Source organism: Dipodomys merriami, unplaced genomic scaffold (genome assembly GCF_024711535.1).
Source record: "Dipodomys merriami isolate MVZ:Mamm:240054 unplaced genomic scaffold, mDipMer1.0.p SCAF_62, whole genome shotgun sequence".
Classification (NCBI taxonomy): domain Eukaryota; kingdom Metazoa; phylum Chordata; class Mammalia; order Rodentia; family Heteromyidae; genus Dipodomys; species Dipodomys merriami.
Genome location: NW_027206202.1, coordinates 1,225,667 through 1,231,281, shown reverse-complemented (window position 1 = coordinate 1,231,281; position 5,615 = coordinate 1,225,667).

Below are 5,615 nucleotides of genomic sequence, written 5' to 3'. Positions count from 1 at the left end.
GACTGGGACGGAGCAGGAAGTGACCCCAGCTTCCCGGGCCCCTCTAGCCTGGAGTCAGAGCATCAGCTCTATGGGATTTAACCCTTTGCTGCCCGCAGCCTGGGAAAAAAAAAGAGTGGGCCGGAGGAGCGCGGGGGGCGGCGACGGCGCCCCCGACCCGACCCCGCGGGAAGGGCTCCCGGCACCCACAGGCCAGCGAGGGTCTCCGGGGTGGGGGCCGCTGGCCATCCTGCAGGGGTTCCCCGCCGGCCCCGACGCCCCGGTGGGTCGCAGATCCGCTGGCTGCCGGTGGTCCCCCCGGGGCGGGCCTTTGTCCCCACTCACCCTGCCGTGGGGCGGGGACGCCCGAGTGCTGGGGTCCCGCCCGGGCGGGCGCCGCGGACCCCGGGGTAACTCGCTACAGTCTAGAAAGGACTGAAATAAGTCATGGCAAAATGATTGCGAGCCGGGGGCCGGGCCAGCAAGGATTTGCCCCTCTTCCTCATCAGATGCCCTTAGAAGAGGAAACTGAGGCCCAGGGTGGCAGCCAAGAAACCAGTGGGGAGGGATTCTCTGATAAAGGAGGGTGTGCGTGGGGCCCGCAGCTGGCGGGGGAGGGCAGCTCGCCACATGGAGGAACCTCCAGAAACTCAGGAACAAGGCCAGGGTTATGCAGTCCTGAACCCCATTTCCTCCTTCCCACAATCCCAGGAGGCAGGATTGTCCATCATGCCCATTTATAGATGAGGAAATCAAGGCATGAGAAATGAAGACACAGGCTTAAGACCACGCTTAAGGGATGAGGAGCCCTCAGAAATGAACAACAACAACAAAATTGAGCTTTCCAACCTCAAGAAGTCTGATAAGGAGCTGGGCACCGGCGGCTCACACAGGTAACTCTAGCTTCACAGGAGGCTGAGCTCTAGGGATCAAGGTTCAAAGCTAAGCACAGACAGGAAAGTCCTTGAAAATCTTATCTCCAAGTCATTAGCCACCAGTGGAGTTGTAGCTCAAGTGACAGAGTACCTGTCTTTAGCAAAAGAAAACTAAAGGACTATATGCCCAGGCCCTGAGTTCAAGCCCCAGTTGACACAAGTTTGATAGGAAGTCAGAAGTTGGGGTACAAGCCTGTAGGAGGCAGAGGCAAGAGGATGGAGACAAGCCAGCTTGGGCATCAAAAGACCCCGTCTGAAGATAAGAAGTGTGATTGTGTGTATGTTGTATGTGTGGCAGACACAAAGGAATTACAAAATGTGGAAAAAGTTTCCCCAACCAGGAAAGGGAGAAGGGGTAGAACAAACCAGAGAAACCTAGAGCTGGGAGAAGGCGGAAAGCCGCACCCTGGAGGCTCATAGAAGAGGGTAATTAGGCCTACACAGTTTTTGTTTGTTTGCTTGCTGTTTAAACTGAATTAATTGCGGCACTTACACATCAGTACATAAAAGCCAGGCACAATGGTGCACCTGCACCTTGCCCCAGCTTGAGGCAAAAGATCACCTGAGCCCAGGAATTCAAGGCTACTCTGGGAAGCAGAGTAAGATCCTATCTCCAAGAAAAGTTTCTTCACATAAAAATAAGGATTGTCCTGCTTCTTGAGAAACTCCAAAGCTATGATGACATGACTACATAACCCAAATAGTTATTCAGTGTGTGTGTGTGTGTGTGAGAGTGTGTATGTGTGCATTTGTGCATGCATGTATGCACGTGCAGCAGCAGTCCTGGGGCTTGAACTCAGGGTCTGGACACTGTCCCTTAGCTTTTTCACTCAAGGCTGGTGCTCTACCATTTCAGCCACAGTTCCACTTCCAGCTCTTTGTGGTTAATCGAAGATAAGAATCCCAAGGACTTTCTTGCCTGGGCTGGCTGTGAATCATAATCCTTAAATCTCAGTCTCCTTAAAGGCATGAGCTACCAGTTCTGGTTTCAGATCATGAGATCTGGAGGTCTTGGATATTCTGACTGCAAATCTGGGGCTTTTTTGCTTTTTTTTTGGGAGGGGGGAGCTTGAACTCGGCCTGGGCGCTGTCCCTCTGCTCTTCAGCTTGACGCTAGCGTTCTACCACTTGAGCCATGATGCAACTTCCAGTTTTCAAAGTGGTTTATTGGAGATAAGAGTCTCCTAGCTGAGGGGCTGGGAAGGTGGCTCAGTGGTAGAGCGCTTGCCTTGCATGCCTGAGGCCCTGGGTTCAATTCCTCAGCACTGCATAAGAAAAAAGAAAAAAGCCGGAAGTGGTGCTGTGGCTCAAGTGGTAGAGCGCTAGCCTTGAGCTGAAGAGCTGAGGGACAGCGCCCAGGCCCAGAGTTCAGGCCCCATGACTGACAAAAAAAAAGAAAAAGAGAAATCATCAATATGCTAAATAGAAAAATGGCTTATTTACAAATTTTAAAAATAATGCAGAATAACCCAAAATGGACCAAAGACAAGAAGTTTAAGATTTTTAAACTATATAACTGTTAGGAAAAAATATGGAAATCTTCCTAAGCTTGGATTTGGCAATGGTTTCTTAGGTACTGATACAAAAGCACAAGCATCAAAAGAAAAACGTATCCTAGCTTCTCCGGAGGCTGAGATCTGAGGATCCTGATGTGAAGCCAGCCAGGCAGGAAAGTGCATGAGACTCTTATGTGTCCAATGAGCCACCAAAAAGTCAGAAGTGGAGGTGTGGCTAAAATAGTAGGGCACCAGCCTTGAACACAAAAGCCAAGGGTCAGAGCCCTGGCCCTGAGTTCACACACACACACACACACACGTGCACACACCAGCACAAATGGCCAATGAGCACATGAAAAGAACTCATCATAATTAATCATTAGGGAGATGCAAATCAAAACCACAATCACCTCAAACCTACGAGGGTGGTTAATAGTGACAGTCTAAAACAGGTGCCCACAACTTGTAACTGTAATCCTAGCTACTCAGGACACTGAGATGTGAAGACTGAGGGTCAAAACCAGCCTAGGCAGGAAGTCCTTGAGACTCTTATCTCCAACCAACACACACACACACACACACCATTGCCAAAAAAAAAAAGTCGAGGTGTGACAAGTGGTGGAGGGAGTCTTTTTTTTTTTTTTTTTTTGGTGGGTCGTGGGGCTTGAACTCTGGGCCTGGCTGCTGTCCCCCACCTCTTCAGCTCAAGGCTAGCACTCTACCACTTGAGCTACAAAGATACTTCTAGTTTTCTCAGTGGTGTATTGGAGATAAGAGTCTCATGGCAGGCTGGGAAGGTGGCTCAAGTGGTAGAGCACCAGCCTTGAACTGAAGAACCCAGGGACAGAGCCTAGGCCCAGAGTTCAAGTCCCACAACCCACAACCAACAACAACAACAAAAAAAGAGTCTCATGGTCTTTCCTGCCCGGGCTGGCTTTGAACCATAATCCTCAGACCTCGGCCTCCTGAGTAGCTAGGATTACAGGTGTGAGCCACCACTCCTGGCTGGAGGGCCAGTCTTCAGGAAAATATCTAAGGGACAGCAGCTGGGCCAAATATTGCAGAGCAGGGGTCTGTAGCAGGGATCAGTATCATAAAAGAGAAAACAGCAAAGGAAAATTGGGTTTGGGGTGAATAATGAGTGATAGCATGAAGCTTGCTAGAGCTTGTCCACAAAACAAAGTTCTGTCTAAAACTGCTAAAAATAGCTTGCAGTTTAGTAGAGTCTCTAGAGGCCTAGGGAAATAGTGGTACATAACCATAGGAGACTTCAGGGTAGGTTCTTCTTTGAGTCCTTACCTCAATGGTATTTTGTGATGCAAAGTACACCTTCCACCCTGTCCCTTAGTTCTGGACCCAAAGCATCTGAGACAGCCAGTAAGTAAAGCCCTAGACATGTAGGCGACCAAGTATGGTTGCCATGAGGTTACAGTCATCGTTTATTTTCTTCATTCATTCCTTTTTTTGGGGGGGGTCCGGTCGTGGGGCCTGAACTCTGGGCCTGGGCGCTGTCCCTCAGCTCTTTAGCTCAAGGCTAGCACTCTACCACTTGAGCCACAGCGCCACTTCCGGCTTTTTTCTTTTTGCTTATGTGGTGCTGAGGAATCGAACCCAGGGCCTCAGGCATGCAAGGCAAGCGCTCTACCACTGAGCCGCCTTCCCAGCCCCTTCATTCATTTCTTTTGTGCTGGTACTGGGGATTGAACTCAAGGGCTCCGGCTGTCCTGTGACAGCTCAAGGCTGGCACTCTGCTACTTGAGCCACACCTCCACTTCTGGCTTGTTGCTGGTTAAGTAGAGAATTTAAGTCTCAAGGATGTTTCTGCCTGCACTGGTTTCAAACCATGATCCTCACATTTCAGTTTCCTGAGTAGTTAGGATTGATTATAGTTGTGAGCCTCAAGCACCTGGCTTGCAGTCATACTTTTAAAGCTCCTCTTACAAATCACACATCACAGAGTGCCACTTTTTATGCGTATGTGTGTGTTTGTGTATGGGGGGGGGGTCCTGGAGATTGGACCGTGCTTGTGTTAGGCAAGTGCTATATCCCTAGTGCAGAATGGCACATTTTAAGAAGTGGTGTACTGCTGGGTGCCGGTGGCTCACACCTGTCCTCCTGTCCTCCTAGCTACTCAGGAGACTGAGCTCTGAGTTTCACAGTGAAAAGCCAAGCTAGGCAGGAAAGTTTGTGAGACTCTTATTTTCAATTAATCACTTCCAGAAAACTGGAAGTGGCACCATGGCTGAAAGTGGTAGAGCACTAGCCTGGAGTGAAAAAGCTGAAGGACAGCGCCCAGGCCCTAAGTTCAAGCCCAATGACAGGACCCCTCCACCCCAAGAAAAGGAACTCTAAGAAAAAACTAGATACAGCATGCATCTATGTCCTCAGGGGTTCTGAGGACATAGATGCTTCTCTGGCTGCTCCAGAGGTGACATCCACTAAGAATAAAACAAGGACAAGGTGCTCCTAGACAGAGATACCGGATAGATCTACCCAACTGATGTATCTGACAAAAACAAAACAACAAAAGCCTAGCTAACTGCTTGCTGGTGGCTCTCGCCTATAATCCTAGATACTCAGGAGGTTGAGATCTGAGGATGGTAGTTCTCAGCCAGCCTGAGTAAGAAGGTCTATGAGTTGTTGTTTTTTTTTTTTGTCGGCTGTGGATCTTGAACTCTGGGCCCTGGGCACTGTCCCTCAGTTCTTCAGCTCAAGGCTAGCGCTCTACCATTTGAGCCACAACACCACTTCTGGCTTTTTCTGTGTATGTGGTGCTGAGGAATTGAACCCAGGGCCTCATACATGGGAGGCAAGCGCTCTACCACTGAGCCACCTTCCCAGCTCCAGTCCGTCTATTCTGACGACCTTATTATTCTTCGACGCTGTAGCTGAATGGAAGCCGCCAACAGGACTCCTGAGTAGTGGAGACAGAAATGGCCAAATAGGCCCAGGCTGGCCTGGGATGTTTTACTGCCTCAACCTCCGGAATGCTGGGATTACAGGCATCCACCACCATGCCTGCTCTGGTATTTTTGAACACCTCTTACATCCAGATACTCCTGCAAATGCTTCCTCTGTAGCCATTCCTTGCATTCCCGCGGTACCTGACTTTTACTTTACAGATGGCAAAGCAGAGGGGCTCAGAGAGGTTAAATAACTAGTTCAAGGAGCGCTGCACCGAGGTCGATCTGAGCCGTGAAAGCAG